The sequence below is a fragment of the Mauremys reevesii genome, linkage group 19 (genome assembly GCF_016161935.1).
Source record: "Mauremys reevesii isolate NIE-2019 linkage group 19, ASM1616193v1, whole genome shotgun sequence".
In the NCBI taxonomy this organism is placed as follows: Eukaryota; Metazoa; Chordata; order Testudines; family Geoemydidae; genus Mauremys; species Mauremys reevesii.
The window spans coordinates 25,300,194-25,317,715 of NC_052641.1; the positions used below are offsets into that span (position 1 = coordinate 25,300,194).

A 17,522-nucleotide genomic window follows, 5' to 3' on the forward strand; every position below is an offset into this window, starting at 1 on the left:
GGAGCACTAGGTGTGTGATAAAATCTTTACAGCTCATTATCATGTGTAAGTTAGAGATGCATGTCGAGCGGGAACCACAACCAGCCTGCACCAGCATTTCCAGGGAATTTTATTTGTGGTTGTTCCCAGTGAATAGACTCAAAGAATGATGATGATAATGCCAAGCTCTGATATGCTTCTCTGCATTCATTTCAGTCTGTTCTTGCGCTCGGATCTTCACTCACTGGTGAGGGGAGCCTGCCTGGAAACACTCCACCGATCTCTGGTTCTGTGCATTGGGGAAATGGTTTTGGTGAATTCAGGGTAGTACGAAGCTATTCTTTGTGAGAACGAGTAGGGGAGAATTTGGTCTCCGTAGTCCCCAGGGATGCAGAGTGTTGTTGTGGGGAGCCTGATGGGAAGCAAGCAATGGCGTGACCAGTAGAGGAACAGCCCATCTAAATGAACAGCTGGGGCAGGCATTGCACATTGCTGCCTTTTCACCTGTCCCCATCTGATTGCATTCATCCAGGTCGACAGGAGCACAGAGGCTTAGCAAGTTGTACCTGAATGCACTGCGCAGTTTGAAGAGAAGGCAGAAGTCAGCATGGCCCCATCAGCACTATAATCTAAGGTTTCCAGTGCTGGAGCTAGAGGTCCAGGAACGCAGAGCTGGGGGATTAATGACACATCTGAACTGGATGAAGTAGAAATGCTCTTACAGCTCAGCCCTGACACTAAAGGGCCAGCTGGCATCTGACTGCATTGGGACAGCAGGATTTGCCCTTCTGATTTTGTTGGCCCCGTTTCCATTAAGCTGATGTTCTCATCACGTCTTCGCATAGGGCAGGGGAGTACAACCCTTTGCTAGTACTGTAGGCGGTCAGCATTTTCTTAGCTCCTAACCCAACTCCTCTGCCTCCCCCCTAGCACCAGAGCAGTGACTAAATCCGTCCCCATATTGCGCATTCCTCAGATTAACACTTTTATGCCGGGTCAGCAGTTTGGGGAATTATGAATCATCCTGGGCAGGAAGTGGCACCAGTTACCAAGTCCCTGCTCCATGGCTCCACCCCACAGTCACCACACACCCAGAGGCTGACTTGTCCCCTGTCTCTGTGGCACCTGGAGAAAGCTAGTAAATGTCCCCTCTGAGCTACCCAGGAGCAAGGAGGTATTGTCACCCTGGTATCAATGGAGATCTGTGGCACAGATGGGAAATGATTGGCCTATGGTCACATGAGAATTCTGTGACAGAAATGAGAACTGAACTGAGTTGCTGTGAGCCCCAGCATTGGACAATACATGCATGTACAGCTCCCATGAGTTGCTGGGACAGGAGCATTGAGAGCAGATACCTTCCCAGGAGTAAGGCTGCCTCATTTCACGCATCTAACACAAAGCGGGGACCAGGGACTGAGAACCGTTGTTGTCTGCCTCTTTTGTTCGCAAGGAGTGAATTCTATGGCTATGCCGCAGGATGATCCATGCTCCGGAAAGGGTCCTTCTCTCCATCTAGGTCCTTGCCAGTCTGCTGTGTGGGGAATGGGGAAATCCCTCACTGATGCCAGATCCAGTGAGATGAATCAGAATAATCTCAAATCCAGAGTCCTACATAGGCCAAGCTAGGGCTGAAGTCTGCCTGAGTCTGATCAGCCCGGGGACCCCTTTGGCACCACAGACAAAGGGTATTTTTATGAAAAGTTCATTTAGTTTGATCTATGACATTTAATGTAATAGCCAAGAAAAAATATTCCAGTGACAAATGTATCACAATCATTATTAATAATAGCCAGGACATTTTGACTGGGCTGTGACACTCTATAACAAATGTGAGCTTGCTTTGTTCCAGACTCGCCTTAAAATAGTTGGGTTTTTACTCTCCCAGCATGGGCTCACTGTGATTTTAGGCTTATAATTGTAAATGTGAAGGAGAGATTGCCAGGAAAGAATTCCATACAGCAATTTCTAAAGCCCTGCATCCAGTCTCGCTGAACCAGGCATCTGAGCCAAAGAATGCCACTTGTACCAACCAGCAAAAACTCATCCACTGATGATAATAGTGCGTGGTTTCTGCAGACAGAGGCTTTGGAGATAAAAGAGCCCAGTGACCACACAATCCTGCTGTCCTGGCTCCAGACTGCAGCTGTGACTGGAAATACCCAGAAACGGCTCCACTCCTGCTTTCACACCGAACGCAGGAGGCTGTTATCTACAGTGCTCTTGCCTTCCTTGTCCCACAAGGCACAATGTCCTCCCCTCAAACAGCCATGCCACCAGCCCTCAGTCCCACACCTGGGAGAAGAGCAGGTGGCTCAAGCCGAACCCAGGCGAGGCTGAGGTATTGCCAGCAGGAAGGGAGTCCACTTCACAGAACTTGTCTCCTGCATGGCATGCCCTGCAATCCTGGGAATCCACTGGGAAGGCCCAGGTTTACTGCGTTCTGCCTCAGCCCCGGGGCGGGGGATGGACTAGATGCCCTCTCCAAGTCCCTTCCAGCCCTACATTTCCGTGGTTCTGTAATACGTGTGGGCCAGATTCTGATCTCAGTTATACCAGGGTCAATACAAAGTGATTCCGATGAAGGCAGGGGCGCTCCTCCACATTTATGCTTGGAGAACAGAGATGAGGATCTGGCCTGTTGTGTCAAATTCTTCGGTACAGTTCAGATCAATCGCATTTCCTACACTCCCCAGTGCTGCTAGCTGATCATTACATTTTTAAATGCAGTCAAGTGGGCCTGGAATGAATTGTTTCGTACAAGACACCAATGCTACTTCATAGGAACGGTTTGGTTCTCTTCAAGGCTCTTACAGACGCGTTCCACTTCACATCCAGCCATTTCTGCATCTGTCGTGCAATAATGGAGGATAGCGATTAGAATGAGGCAGAACAAGAATCAAAGATGAAATTCCCTGTGGCAGAACTTTCCCTGTCTGAGTGCATGGCCCTCGAGCTCTACGGCTCCCAGCAGCATGGGCACTGCCAGCAACTCACCCTTCCTTTGGTGTAACACAGGGAAATTTGGGGATCTAAATGAAGTTGAAAATACTGATTATGACACACAGATAAAGTGCCACGTTCTAATAGGCTGTTCAGGATCGTAACGTTATGAAACTGCTCTGGAATCAGCTTGTTGGTTATTATCATATGACCAAATAACTGAAGTATGAAAAAAATACACCTCTACCCCGGTATAACGCTGCCCTCAGGAGCCAAAAAATCGTACTGTGTTATAGGTGAAACCGCGTTATATCGAACGTGCTTTGATCCGCCGGCGTGTGCAACCCCACGCCCCCCGAGCGCTGCTTTACCATGTTCTATCGGGTCGCGTTATATCAGGGTAGAGATGTAGTCTGATAGATATTTTCAGGGGTGTGCCCATATTTCTGCTTTCATCTTTCATTTTTTTTAGCTAGATAGAACAATAGCTATCTGTCTGTCTATCTAAGAAATAGATCTATACAGCTTATATAGGACATACTGATGACTTATAAAGTCCTGTTCAACTTTGCATAGAATGGAAAGCGAGATAATTTTCAAAATACAAATGAACGGTTTTTTAGTCAGAAAGATGGGCAGGATCCCACCGCAGCCTTGCTTGGTGGTGCCAGGGGGGTAGCAGAGGTTGCTGTGTTGGGACCCTGTGGCATAGAGATGGCTGCGATTCAAGTCTTGCGCCCCTGGCGATGCAGCAGAGAAAGTTTGGTCCATCGGCATCACAGTGATCAACAAAGATTCATATTCTTCTGTCATAAGTACGTAGAAACAGCAACCTGAATCCCTGGTGCAGTGCTCCGGCCAATGTACCATAGCTAGGAAGGGACACCTCTTTTGTCATATCAGCAAGTTTACATTGGGTCATTGGGGTTTATTTTATTAGCAGTCTCCTTCCCTAATATGATACTGAAAAGCATGGCTGAAAAGAGTCTATGTTCCCTTTCAGGCACCATGATACGATTTACTGAGAAAGTGCTTAATGCCGTAGAAAATTGCCGCTGAAGTAAAACAGAGCCCTGGAAAAATTAGCTGAAGCCTGTTACACCTTTCTGGGTCCTTTTTGACCCTGTTCACAGGGAGCAGAACTTATTAGAGAGCAACAGGACCGTGTGATCAGAGAGGGAGGCGTGTCTGGATTTGTACCACAGAGGCCATGACTCTTTGTGGTGGGAGAGGAGCCCAAAAAAACTTTTTCGAGCCACCTCTGGGCCATGGTCCTTGGGCAAAAGGCTGCTTCAGGGGAATCCTCTCCCCTGTGAGAATCTAAGGCCCCAAAATCTCAGTGTCCCAGGCAGTGTCCCCTGGCAGATGTGCGGATACCCCAGGTCTGTGGTAGCTTCCAGAGATCTGGGCTCCGAGGGTGGAACCCATCACTACTTTTAACTACACTCCAACCGTCCACAGCCCAACTGGGCACTCTGGAGTTTTCAGGCTCAAATACACGTGGTTTCCAGATGGGGCCGAACGTGGCTCACAGGAAAGATCAAGACATTTGGAAAAGGAATATGGTGCCATTTGTAATTAAGCAGAAATACACAGTAGTGTCAGCAGGTTGCTGGCCCTCGTATGGCTCAGCAAAGGACTCTGAATGCGAATTAAATGGAGATAAATTCTTCCTGTGCATAGAACCCTCTGAAATTATGACATGAAACCTGAAAACCTGCTGAGGTGGAGTCTGCAAATGCAATGTTTGCCAAACTGAAAACTGAAAACGATATAAAACCTTCTGCAGTTTAGTGGAGAGAAAAATTATTGACAATAGGTCCCCACGCTGGTGTGGCTAATTAGTTGAGATTAATGAGTATGTGCAATTGTGAAGCTACTGGACTACAGCTTCAAGTGGCATGCAAGGAATAAAAAAATGACATTATGAAAATAGCAGGATTGGGGGACCGTGTACTTAAAAGAAAAAACAATACGTAGCCAAAAATGTGTCCTTACCTACCCACTAGCCACAAAGGGTTTAGGCTGGGGACTCTGTATAAGAAGAAGTACTTGAGGAAATCTTCTTAAGGCACTTCATATTGGAAAAGGAAAGTTCACCGAGACATGCCAGCCCTTGTCAGCAGCCTGGGACTGATAGCCACGGGCACTTAAATGCCACGGTGATTCGATAGATAAACTGCACAAGCGTGAATACATGGCTAATCACAGGGAATCGATAGGAGATTTCCAGGCAAGTTGGTAGCTGAGAGATAGTGAGTCTGGCAGTGCCTTTGCGTGAGTGTAAAGCACATTTAAGCCTAGTGTGGCCCCTTTGCACTGGATCCCTCTGCCAGCGTGGGGCCAAGGGGTGTCAATGTAACTGAGAGGTTGGGCTCCATCAGAAGAGAGGGGAAGCCTGTTCTTGTGCTGAAAGGCCTCAGGCCCACTCCAGTTTCTCTGCCGCCTGTGATGCTCCCTGATTTCAGGGCTAGCCAGCAGAAATAGTGGAATTCCTTAGTGCTGGATGAGTGAGTCCAAGTGATTCATTTCTTCGCTCCAAAGCATAATTCTAAGCAGCTTCTTTTTAACTGAGAGGATCAAAGTCCCCAAATGAAAATGTGGGGAACTCGATACTTCTCCACAAGCCTGATAGTCATGGACAATATACATTTGTAACTGAAACCTTTTGGGGTTTGCGTAATACAATCTCCTTTCTGTAACCCCCACCCTTTTCTCAGTCCTCATGACCCTGCTGCAGCTAAGGGACCGGACAGTAGAAAAACATGTCAAGCATGAAAAGCAGCAACTTGAGGGCAAACATGACCCCTCAACTGCTAGTTACAGAACTTCTGAAAGTACGTCAAGCAAGCAGAGTCAGCTAAAAAGGGAGGCCAGGGACACCTCATGTTGTGCAAGATGGGAGGTTAGGGCTTTGCTCTTTAGAACTAAAGTGTTTTGTTTTAATCATGGGGAGAGCTGCTGGCTCGACACTGTGCGAAATGGATTTAGAAATCCTGAGGAAGGAGGAATTTCTCAAAACAGTAAGGAAAACAAAAGTCAGCAACAGGGAAGAACTGGACAGCATTTTTACAACAGGAAATGTGGAGGATCCTGAAAAGAGAAAATTAATTACACTGGGAGTTTGATCCTGTTAGCTGTTATTGTTGACACCTCATCATTTCTAAACTGAGATGCTGCTAAGGCAATTGTTTCACTTGACATTGCTTGGGTCATCTTTGTCTTACACAGAGCAAAGACAGCATCAAACAAACATTTAACCCAGTATAACAAAGATGGAGCATTTCACGGTCAAACTGTTCACTTTGGGAATCTACATAATCAGCTGCAATATGTCTTCTGCGTAGAATGTGTGCTTTGATTGCACCAAATATTTTGCTGTATTTTACTTTTGAAGGTAGAATAAAGGTTTTGTTTTGTGCACTGGAAAATGCTAGCTATACCTATTTTAAACACAAGTGTAATGTTTTATAGCCCATAGAGGGATAATTACAAAGTACAGAATCACAGATTTCATAGCAGATTTTCCCAGGGGTACAGTTAGGAAAACAGTATGTGTCATGTAGCCAATTTAGATAATGATTCTGATAAAGATAAACTGAATTGTTTATTATAAGTAATTGGGTCTACAAAGGCCTAAATGACACAGATGAGTGCACTGACTTAGAAACACAGGAAACAATAGTCAGCCTCTGACTGTATGTGCTAGCTTGTCTTTGCAAACACTAATGCTTCCCTCAGAGTTCAGTACATGCAGTGCATTTGACATGTTACTAATGCCAAATTTAGCCTTTTTAATGCTGTAAGAGTCTCGGGAACATCTGTAATTAAAAACAATGTGAAGGTTTTTCATTGCTGAGATTCCAAGGTGATGACTTTTGTGAGTTTCCATGAAGGAAAAGAATCATTCTTATGTGAGCGATCAACTGATCAGGAACAAAGTGTCTCATTCACAGGTCTGGCAGCTGAGCTGGAGCAGACACCTGAAAGCCAGAAAATGCAAAAGAAAAAAACGCCAGCCATTTTTACTATTAAGGAAGTCCTAGGGCACATTCATAGCTGAACCATAAAGAAACTGGCTTGTAAATACAGCGTCACTTTACCACAGGCATGAGATCACTCGTTGAGTAGATTATCTCTCTTGAGATAAAACGAAATCCTTTAGACTCGAGTGGAGTAATCTTGTCTAGCCTATTAGTATATGACAAGATGCAGTTTGGGCCTAGTAAGCCTCTATCAATCACAAGATGAAGTAAAGCCCTAATTATCATTTAATTGCTGCCTTCAGCTTGAGCTGCCCTTCTGCACAGCTCTCTGCACCATTTGAGATTAGGTTGCACTAAAATGAGAACCTTAAAGGGCCAGGCAAAGGTGTGAAATTCCCTGGGTAACTAAATTAATGACAGTGTGTTCTTGCTGCTGGGGAGTTTTCTGTTCTCTATGAAGACAGAATGAGTGAGGGCAAAGGGAAATAATGGGGAATTGGTAACAATAGCTCTCAGCCATTTGTTCACTAAAAAGAATGACACAGAACATGCTGCTTTGGTCAAACTCGAGGGGAACAAAGAAAATACAACTCGTCTACATTTGATTTTATGCTAATATTTGTGGGTTTGCATTGTCAATTATTTTGTTTAATAAGAAAATGCTGTAATACTTACCCAGCATAAGCAGATTACTAAAATAACTTTTATTAATCATAGTTGTCTTTTTTTTGTTATTATTCTAGGACATTTTGACACAATGTGGGTTTGGGTTTTTTAACATAGCTCCATATTTATATTTAATTCTAGACATTCAACGTGCCAGGTGTATTTTTTAAGCAAATTGCAGCAGCAGAACTCTTTGTCATTATGAATTTCTATCTAGGCAACAACACTGAAATGTGACCTTGATCCTTGAGATGCCTTTCTATACTGTATAACTTCCAAATATCAAATCCATTATCTGGGATAATTATTGGCCATTAGCACCTGATGCGGAGAGTTTTATTAGTAGAGCCTAGATACTGTGGCAATCAGTACTTTAGAAATGCCCACCTAACTTAAGAGGGACTGCTTGTCTTCCCTATTTTAAAGAATAGATAAAATAAGAATCTCTTGGTTTTTAAAAGTGAGCCCCTGAAAACTTGTATTGGCTGGAGTAGAGGCACAGTTTGTACTGGCCACTTAACCATCTTCAGATAAAGAACAAAATTACCACCATCATTTTACCAGTCTGCCTGGCAGACAAATGCTCTTCTCCTTCGTGCTGTAGATATCACAGTACGTGTACACGGTGCCATATAATGGGTGAAATGTGCTGAACTCTAACAGGTCCATGTCCCAAGGGGAGATACAATGCAGCAGGAAACCTGTATTGAAGAGAGTGGAACTCAAAGGGTTAAATATTGAACTGTTAATAAGATTTGTTGGTAGGCGCTATAAAGGCAGAGTTAAAAAAGTCTGAGTTCTTATCTAGTATCAAATTGTATCCAATTATATTAAAATAAAAACATGATCCTGATGCATTCTAGTGTCATTTCCGAACAGTAACATTTCAGCCAATGCAATGTACATACATTTAGCCATCTGGTGTTGAGGGGTCCCAGCCATCCACAGCCCATCTGAACCCCCCTCCACCCCTGTTCTTCTATGATGTATATGTCCTTACGAGCCTATTGGTGCTGCGCTTTAATTAGGGATCATAGACAGAACTCTGGCTCCTGCAGAGAGGCAGAAACTAGGACTCAAGGTCTCCCCAAGATCAGTGCCAAACTATAAGATGCAGGGCATTTCTTTTCTCTCCAAGTTTTAGTTAGGAGGCACTTTCAGATGAGCACAGTGTAACAGCAATGAGGCCATTGTGCAAGGTCTGTGCGGGACAGCAGTAAATATGAGTATAAAATCAGCAGTGTCCTATGCAACAAAGGACAGGGAAGAACAATGTCTTGACTGCTGTCTAAGTAGCCGTGTAAACTCTGGTACAGCAGTTATAGATTGGGAAATGGTTGGTTTCCCAATAACTAGCCTTGGATTCTACATTAACATGCACACTGATCAAATATCTCTCTTAGAATCCACTGCAGGCCACATATTTTAAGCATTAGGAAACCTGGATACCAGGCAGATGAATTCACACATGACAGTCTGTGCAGGAGATCAGGTAGCCCCATGGTTGGAGCATATGCACAAGGAACCTGACTAGCAAATATTACAGATGTTCTGAGGCTAAAATTGCTGCACTTTCCCAGGAGTATGGTGTTAAAGCAAGGTGACTGGCTTGATCTCATTTAAAAAATAGCAAAGCAGGAAAAGGAAGCTTCACTTTAGAAACAAAAACATGCTTGGAGCTAACAAGTGCAGAGAGCTGTAGTGATGGCTGGAGGTCTCCCTGACGTGAGGGAACAAAGAAAGAATCTTCTTCAGTTTTATCTGTACATACATTTTATAATCCAGTTAGGGTGAAGATAACTGTTAAAGGCAAGAAAGTGCACATCTCAGTTCTAGCTATCTGCCAGAATCTTCAGTAAAGACTTCGACTTTTTTCAGATTTTTGGAATGTCTAATCTCTCCCCGTTTTAACTCAACAAAGCACCTGGCCAATGGATCTTTTAACATATTTCACAAATACTGAGAGTGCTTCCATGCTGAGACCCTGTATAGCAGGATTTCAGCCAACAACGATTTTTACAACCAAGTTATAAATCTTTGAAAATACAGGTTCACAATAGGCGAGCTGTTGCTGGTTTAACCCTAGCACTGCAGAGTCATATTAGACTGTTTGCTAAGTTCTACAGTAACTGATCTAAAATTATGATACATTTATTTCTCCATAACTGTTGCTATGCAATATTTGCTTACAAATTATAGCACGTTCCATCATAGCCACAGGATCTAAAGGATTTGACCGATAGTAGCATATCAAGCACATCTGCATACCCCTGCAAATGTTCAAGTAAAATATTATTCCCATTTTACAGGTGGAGAAACAGAAGCACAGAGAAGTTGAGAGACTGCGCCAAAGGAGTGGCAGTTCTGGTAGCAGAGTGCAGATCTCCTGACTCCCAATTCTGTGCTTAGACCCTCCTTATCCTAAAGGTGTTCTGGGGAAGCACAAACTGTCTGGAAACTCAGAGTGCAGGGAGTTTTCAGGAAACCCCAGTGTCTGCAAATGCAGTATTGACAGCCATATGAGTTCAAAAATCATGAGTTATGCTCCTAAAAATCATGAGATTGATCATTGGTTTTAAATATAATAATTTTAAGGCAATGTGGATTCTTTTTTGTTGAATGAAACAGTCTGAGCTTTAGGCTGTACCCATGTCATGTGTTCAGGCTTTTCTCTGTACCCATGAGGACAAAAATTTACTTTTCAAAAATTTAAATCCCATGGTTCTTGTGCAGTCCGTGGACTCCAGCATCAAGGAATTCCAGAAAAATGTCAAATATCACAAGACCCATGATGAAATCGTGGGAGATGCCTACGTTGAAATGCCAAGGAAGTTTGAGAGGCTCAAATGAAAACAAGTTTAGAAAGTGGCTGAAGAACAGGACATTTCAGAGCAATTTCTGCAAACGGCCAGGATGAAAAGCTTCCTCTTCCTACCTTACAGATATCTCTATCGTCTCCAGGATGGGGTGCTCTCAGGAAGCTAATCAGAGTATCACCACCCTGGGACAAACATGGCTACAAGAATGCTGCAAATGACTATGGAAGATATCTCATTTTGCCATTTAAAATGGAAACTTCACAATAGGATGGGACCAACATGGCTACAACAACTCTGCAAGAAACACATTATTACTTACCTTCTAATTGGTCATGTAGAATTCTGCTTGCTCCAAATTCTCCTTGAACCTAATGATCAGGTGGCAGATTTTCATACATCACCTGCAGATTGTGTGCTGCTTTACGAAGTATTACTGTGCTCTGATGATCAGTACATTGGCAGTGTCACCTGTGGTTGGCAAGAATCAAAATCTCTACAATGTGTTTATGGTTTTAAGGCCGCCGACCACAGCTGTAATTCACTGCAGAAAATTGTAATCCAAATTAACCAAGCGTTACCCCAACAAAGCTTCAGCCCTTGCACCACTGACCTTTGTGAGCTGTGAAGGCCCATGGGCAGCCCAGTGCCTGCCCACCTGGTGGAGTGATCCCCCGGCCACTTCCACAAGCTGTATTCAGCTTCCTCCTCCCAGGAGTTGGGCTGTCCACCTCGCATACTGGAACCATGAGCCCCCTTGAGTCTCAAGCCCACCCTGGCACTGTGGGACGCTGGGAAAAGACACCCATCCTCATTTTACCAGGATCCTCCACGCCCAACAATGAAACAAACAAGCCCTTCCTAAACTGCCTGTCCTCTGGTTCAGGACTCCAGAGGACAGCCTAGACGAGTGCCCCTGGTCACTAGCAATGCGCAGCATCGGGGGTACCTTCTGTAGCCCTGCCTGCAAACCTCATGTGGGACCCAGGGAAAGGAGAACAGCCCTGGCAGCTTGGCCAGAGTTCCTTCCCCGCTTTGACATGGTGATTGGCCTAGCACTGTGCATGCCTGTATGCTCCACCAGGCTTTCCCGCTGCCCTGGCTTCTCCAGAACGCAGGGACTGCAAATATAGCCAGAGCCCGTGAGGGCTATGCCCAGGGGGGTCTGCATGGGAAAGAGCTCCAAGGAAGGGAGGTGTCCTTTCTCCCTGACCTTCCCCCCATTCATGGGCCAATCCTCCAGTGGGCTGTGGTGGTTTAAATCCATGAGTTATGAGTTACTCCAAGCCATTGGATCCTCTCCATGCTCGAAGGCAGTGACCCATCAAGGAGTGGGATGGGAGATAGTGAAGGAGGGAGCACATCACTCTGGTGCCACTGTGTTTGCAATTCAGTGCAGCAATGAAACAGTCACTGTGAGCATGTCCTTAAATTAGGATGGAAAATTAACCAGTGTGAACACATGCACAGCAGATGATGCTGAGCTGTGTTACACAAGCCATTGCACTGGAAGCTGGCAGCTGGATGAAAACTCAGACCGGGTAAATGAGCTCTCTTCACAGCATCAGGCTTAGCTCAATGGGTCATGATGTTTCTTGATATCATGTGGTCTTCTGCAAAGTAACTTCAGTCCTGGCTGCATTAGCTTTGACCCTTCTGGGTTTCATTGCTTAATATGCCTTCACTTTGATGTTATGGTCTTGGGCTGGGGGCCATCCAGGTGCTGCAGGTAGAGGTACTGTATTAGCCAGTGCATGGGCTCAGCAAGAGCACCCTACCAGAGAGAATGTTTTGGGAGGAGAGGCCCAAAAGGTCCAAATGAAGAGGGCTATTTGTCTCTTCAGTGGATGCACGTCTGAAAGGCTTCTGTAGGCCGTGGGACATTCCCAGGTTTTGGCTGGGCAGATGGGAGGGATGTTGGGGTCTTGGAGTCAAAGTTTCACAAATTTTACTGTAGAAAGCTGTTTTATTAAAATGGTGAATTGTTACCTGCTATATTTACAAATGATTGTTAATGCCTCCTTCTCCACCCCCGCAAATCCTCCCGTTTGTGTGCAGTAAAACCTGTGACATTTTGCATGTGGGGCTAGCATTGTGACTGTTGTGTAGTGTTCGTATTGAGCTACTGTCCCAAGGCCTCATTTAGAGTCAAGGCCCGGTTGTGCTAGGCCCTGTACAAACACACTGGAAGGCTGACTTCAGTGGGACTCGCAGGGGTCTGCGCGGGCTGTAGCAGGGCTAATTTAGCACCTAATGGGCTAATTTGAGAGGGGGAGAATCTTTTCCTTTCATAAACTCATAGCCATCCCCTTCTGCATATGCTCCAAAAATCAACCTGAGTTCTCCAAGGTTAAAAGAATTTAGACAAAACCCGAATAGCTGATTTACAAAGCAGAATCTAATCTTTCAGAGTGAAAATTCTGTACCAAATATTTACTGGCATCGAAGGGCCCATTGATGGGAGCAGGGGGGACACAGGGCATGACCTTAATACTGAAAATAGCAAGCTTCCAAGACAAGAGTATAGCAATTCTTAAAGAATTTGAGTAGCACATTGTTCTTTATTATGAATATATATTGGGTGTCATAAGCCCTTATTATTAATTCACAAGATTTTTTATCTTTAAAAAAGCCATTTCATTTTAATAACCCATGTTACTGTTCCATTAAAGGAAAACCTTAAAATAGATTTTAAAACAACAAAGAAAGAAAGTTCTAAGACACCGGTACATCAGAGATGCAGTTCTGGGGTAAAGCAGCGGTTGTGGTATATATGCACAGGCTGTAATCACCAATGATACATGGGATGGTTTAGAGGATAGTATTTGAAGGAGAATTCATTATAACAACATCTATTAAAATAAAAAAGGTGCTATGCCAAGTACTTCTGCATTTCAGATGTAGCGTTCTAGGTCATGAAGCCCGAGAACCCCTGGGGAAAAGAACAAGCAGTAGCGAAGCAGGACTGTTTAATCAGGGACTCACAAGCCAAAATCTCCTCTCAGGTATGCACATGTAGTTCCCCTGACTCTCATGGGTGCCACATATGCTTTTGTGAGGGCAGAGTTAGATGAGAGAGGGGGTGGTTTTGTTTTCTGTGTGCTGTTCTTGAGTAAAGATGATTTATTTGCTACTCCTGGTATTTGCCATCCGCATCCCAACCCCCAAGGTGTGATGGCTGAGTGGTTCAGGCACTCAGCTGCAATCTTGAAAGTCATGGGCTTGAGTCTTGCTCGATCTCATACTGAAAGGCCACTTCCAGTTCACCTGGATGCAAAACGGGAAGTAGATCCATTGGGTCAGAGCCATTAAAAGCAGACAGATGCAATGCTGGCTACATCACTTCCTTGTGTACTGTTGCCTCTGAAACTGACTTGCCATAAGAGCACCAACCTGATGAGCCATTGGTTCAGGGGAACTTTGACTTTGAATGATTCTTGCAACCCACAGTAGATGGGATCAGAAGAGTTGGGATCACTTTTTGGGGGGGGGAATTCTGATGGAAATGTTTCGTAACTCACAGAGTTCTTTCATTTCATTGGGGATTACGTCTTCCACTCCGAGCCTGATTTGCTTCCAACAACAGCAATAATTGCCCATACTTTTACTCAAAAAATAATAAATAGACCATAATGGTGAGTAGAGAGTTTACATTCCCAATGGAAAGAATACATCTGTTAAGATGAGTTTCATTAAAACGTTAACTGAAACAGACGGGTGAATTTTAAAATTGATTCCATCTTTACCCAGCATATTCAGAGCTCAATTGAAGACTGCAGTTACGGAGCATTCTTTATTTAAGATAAACAAAAAACATGGTATAAAGAAGGCCTTCTGTCCCTCCCTCTCTCTTTCTCTTTCTCTCTCTCTCTGGGTCAGTATCTCAACCTCTTGATTAGATTTGGGATCTACTAATTAGATATAATTCATTATCTGCAAAAATGAGATCAGAAATCAAGAGCTGCTTTTCAAAATAAGGAGAATCTTTCCCCTCATCCATCATGGCTATAAGTAACCAATTTAAAGTCAGACGAATGCATAACCAGCATTATTACCTTGTCATAACTAGTTAGGAAGAAAGACCTGGAGTAAGCTGGCATTATAAATGGTTTTTATCACATTATTTTGCAGTTATTTGTCAGCCACTTTGCTTAAGATAAATGCAGAACAAATAATCAAATTATAAAACTAAATAATGGAAAAGATTTTGTGTTAATTGCAAAAGCACTCCCGCAAAAGCAAATCTCCATATTGTAGAGCAGCATTTACAGATTTTCTTTTTTTGAAAATATTTTCAGATATTGGATTCGAAGAACTTGTAGGGTAGGATATAAGAAATTGGGACCCAATCCTGCTGCAGCCTTTACTCACAAAAGTACACCCGTTGCAGCCCAGGGAAGCTATTCACATGATTAAGGACCACTTACTTACACAAGTAACAGTTGAAAGATTGATCCTTATATCACCATAACTTTTTAAATCCTTTTTTGTTTTGCTTCTTGTTTTTATATCTGGCTTTCATTAGCTGTGAGTTCTAATTACAGTAAATAATAGTTCATTTCTTCATTAAAACATGTAGAAAGGATTTCAAAGTCTTAGCCAGCTGTGCAGGGTCTCAGTCTGATATATGCTGTAACTGGTGGAAGGAAAATTTACAGTACAAGGTAGGAAATAGAACTTTCTTTGATTTCAGAATGTTCATCCATCCACGGCTGATTTCCCTGGCATGGATATGTACTCCAAAAGCTGGAGTCACATGCTGTCCCAGCTTGGATATGGGGAAGTACACAATTGAAATTAAACAATGGCCAGGAGCTGATTATGGGTTCAGCCTCATGGAATTATTGTCATTAATAGCTACGTCTGGACTGTTGTTGTTGGGTTTTTTGTTGTTGTTCGCTTGTTTTTTTTAATTTCTTACCAGTGGTAGCAGTAGTGAAAGCACTCCAGTACACAACATGATAGCAGTGTAATGCCCTGGGTGAAATCCTAATGCCTGTGAAGTCAATGGGACCTTTGCTGATGACTTTATTGGGGCCTGGAGTTCGTGGTATGTTACATAGACCTCCTCTGAGTGTGGAGACAGTGTAAGGGTCAGATTCTGCTTCCAGCGACACCAGCATGAATCTGGAATAACTCCCTCAGAGTTAGTCTTAATTAACACTGTGAGTTACTGCAGATTTACAGCAGTCACTGAGAACTGAATGAAGCCATGAATTATTAAACTCTATTTTATTTAACATTTGTAACCACTCTTAATAACTTCCCCAGAAACTCCAAAACATCCCAAAGCAAGAGCCCAACCTTTCAGGGGATTGGACCCAAAGAGAGTGAGGAGTTTGTCTCCAGAATTATTGTTATGTTTTGTTAGAAAAAACTAAGTATAGCTCTGTCTACAAATGTTTTTTTAATTAAAATATATAGTTCTGATGCAGAAAAGTACCTTTTCTGGCATATAAGAAAGAAAAAGTCATTTGACCATGCTGCAATAGTGGATTGCACACGCAAATTGGAATGTTTGCTGAGGAGATTAATTACTATCCAAAATTCCAGATTTTAAAAAATATTATGGCTGGGGGGAGGAGGATTCTGCTTTGGTCGTGACAGTTAGACCAATATGATTTCAGCTGCTGGAGTGTAGCAAGTGGAAAATCAGCAAAAAAATAATTATCATATTATTTGCTTTACACCAAACTCTCCTCCAAAAATACATTTTACACATCTGAGTGACCTTCCCTGGTTCTACTTTAATTTGACATTGCCTTGAGTGACATGTAGGTGCACCTTTTCAGGGGGAGAAATCATTTAAAGGTTCCTCAGCTGAGACTCTCTGTTGTTTTGTTTTTCATTAAGCTTCAGCTGATTAAAAGTGTAAACACAGTTGCAGTTTAAAGTGTAGTGGAGCAAGATTCAAAGCAATTGCAGAGAACAAGCCATTATGACTTGCACAGTTCTTCCCTCAAAGCCTGAACTATTGCTTGCCAGGGCAGGGAGGGTTTTTTCTAGCTTTTCCAACCTAAATGAAAATTTCATGTCTTTTTGTCAACAAGCGACTGCCACCAGCTTGCTTATAGAGAAGATTGTTGTATTTTTAAGTGCTGCGTGGGGTGGAAATCTGGAAATTGGCAAAGGCAGTGATTCCGATCAAACCCTTACTTTACAATACTGCTTTAGCATTTGCGCCCTTGATGCTGTTGTTGGATTAACTTTGTGTTTCAAAACAAATCATTTTTGAAAGACAAGAAAAGTTTCCACTGAATTTTGCATTCAGGATTTGTTTAAAGGGTTCATCAAATACCAGGTTCAAAACAAGCTTTCTCTTTTCCTGTTAATACAGTTTAGGTGGCTGAAGAGTGAAAAGGCTTGACAAACTGTTAGCATTAATATACTGAGCGTAATGAACACCAACCATACAGCACATGGTGCTTGTCTGCTTATTGGTGAATTTAACTCACTTTAATTGCAGTGTTACTTACGTGATGGAAATGTTGCCCTCAGAGGAACCGTTTGGGTGAGGAATAATGTATTTGTGTAAAATAATAAAAAAAAACAGACTAGCAGATAATCGGCTGCAGTAAATTATGGTTTAATAATTATTATCTAGATGTGTTTGGCTTAGGGTTAAAGCAGAGGCACTTCTGGAAAATAGGATAAAAGCTTGCCTGAAGCACAGCCATCGAGACTCTCTTTTGCAAGTGATACTGGTGGCAAGACATTCACTAGAGCACCTGGGAATAAATTGAGTCTGGTGGGAGGAGAAAGTATCCGCCCTAAGGGCATGTCAATGAAATAGAAGGTGACAATAAGCCTGAGGCCTGTTTTGACCATATCACATGGGTCTCTTGATTCTATTGAAGGTACAACCTGCCCTCTTAGCAAATCTGACACCTGGGAGGTTTTCTATGCAAGTGGGAGGTGTAAGACCTTTCCCCTCTAACACAGAGCTGGTGCCCTAGGCAGTGGGACACTGGTGGTGTTAGGACCTCCCTTATGTCTATCGTTTGTACTCTGAACATTGAATATCATCCTCATTATTCATCCTAGCACACTAGAAACAGCTGGTCTTCAAGGGAAATTACCTAATGAATCAACAATAAGGCTATTGTGTAGGCGTGACATTTCTGATAATAAA

General features: G+C 43.3%; 1 protein-coding gene across 3 annotated transcripts in view; it reads left to right on the forward strand.

The window, feature by feature from the left end:
• LMX1B (LIM homeobox transcription factor 1 beta) overlaps positions 1-17,522 on the forward strand; it is a 125,257-nt gene that overhangs the window by 53,065 nt on the left and 54,670 nt on the right. The gene's annotated exons all lie outside the window — the stretch shown is intronic.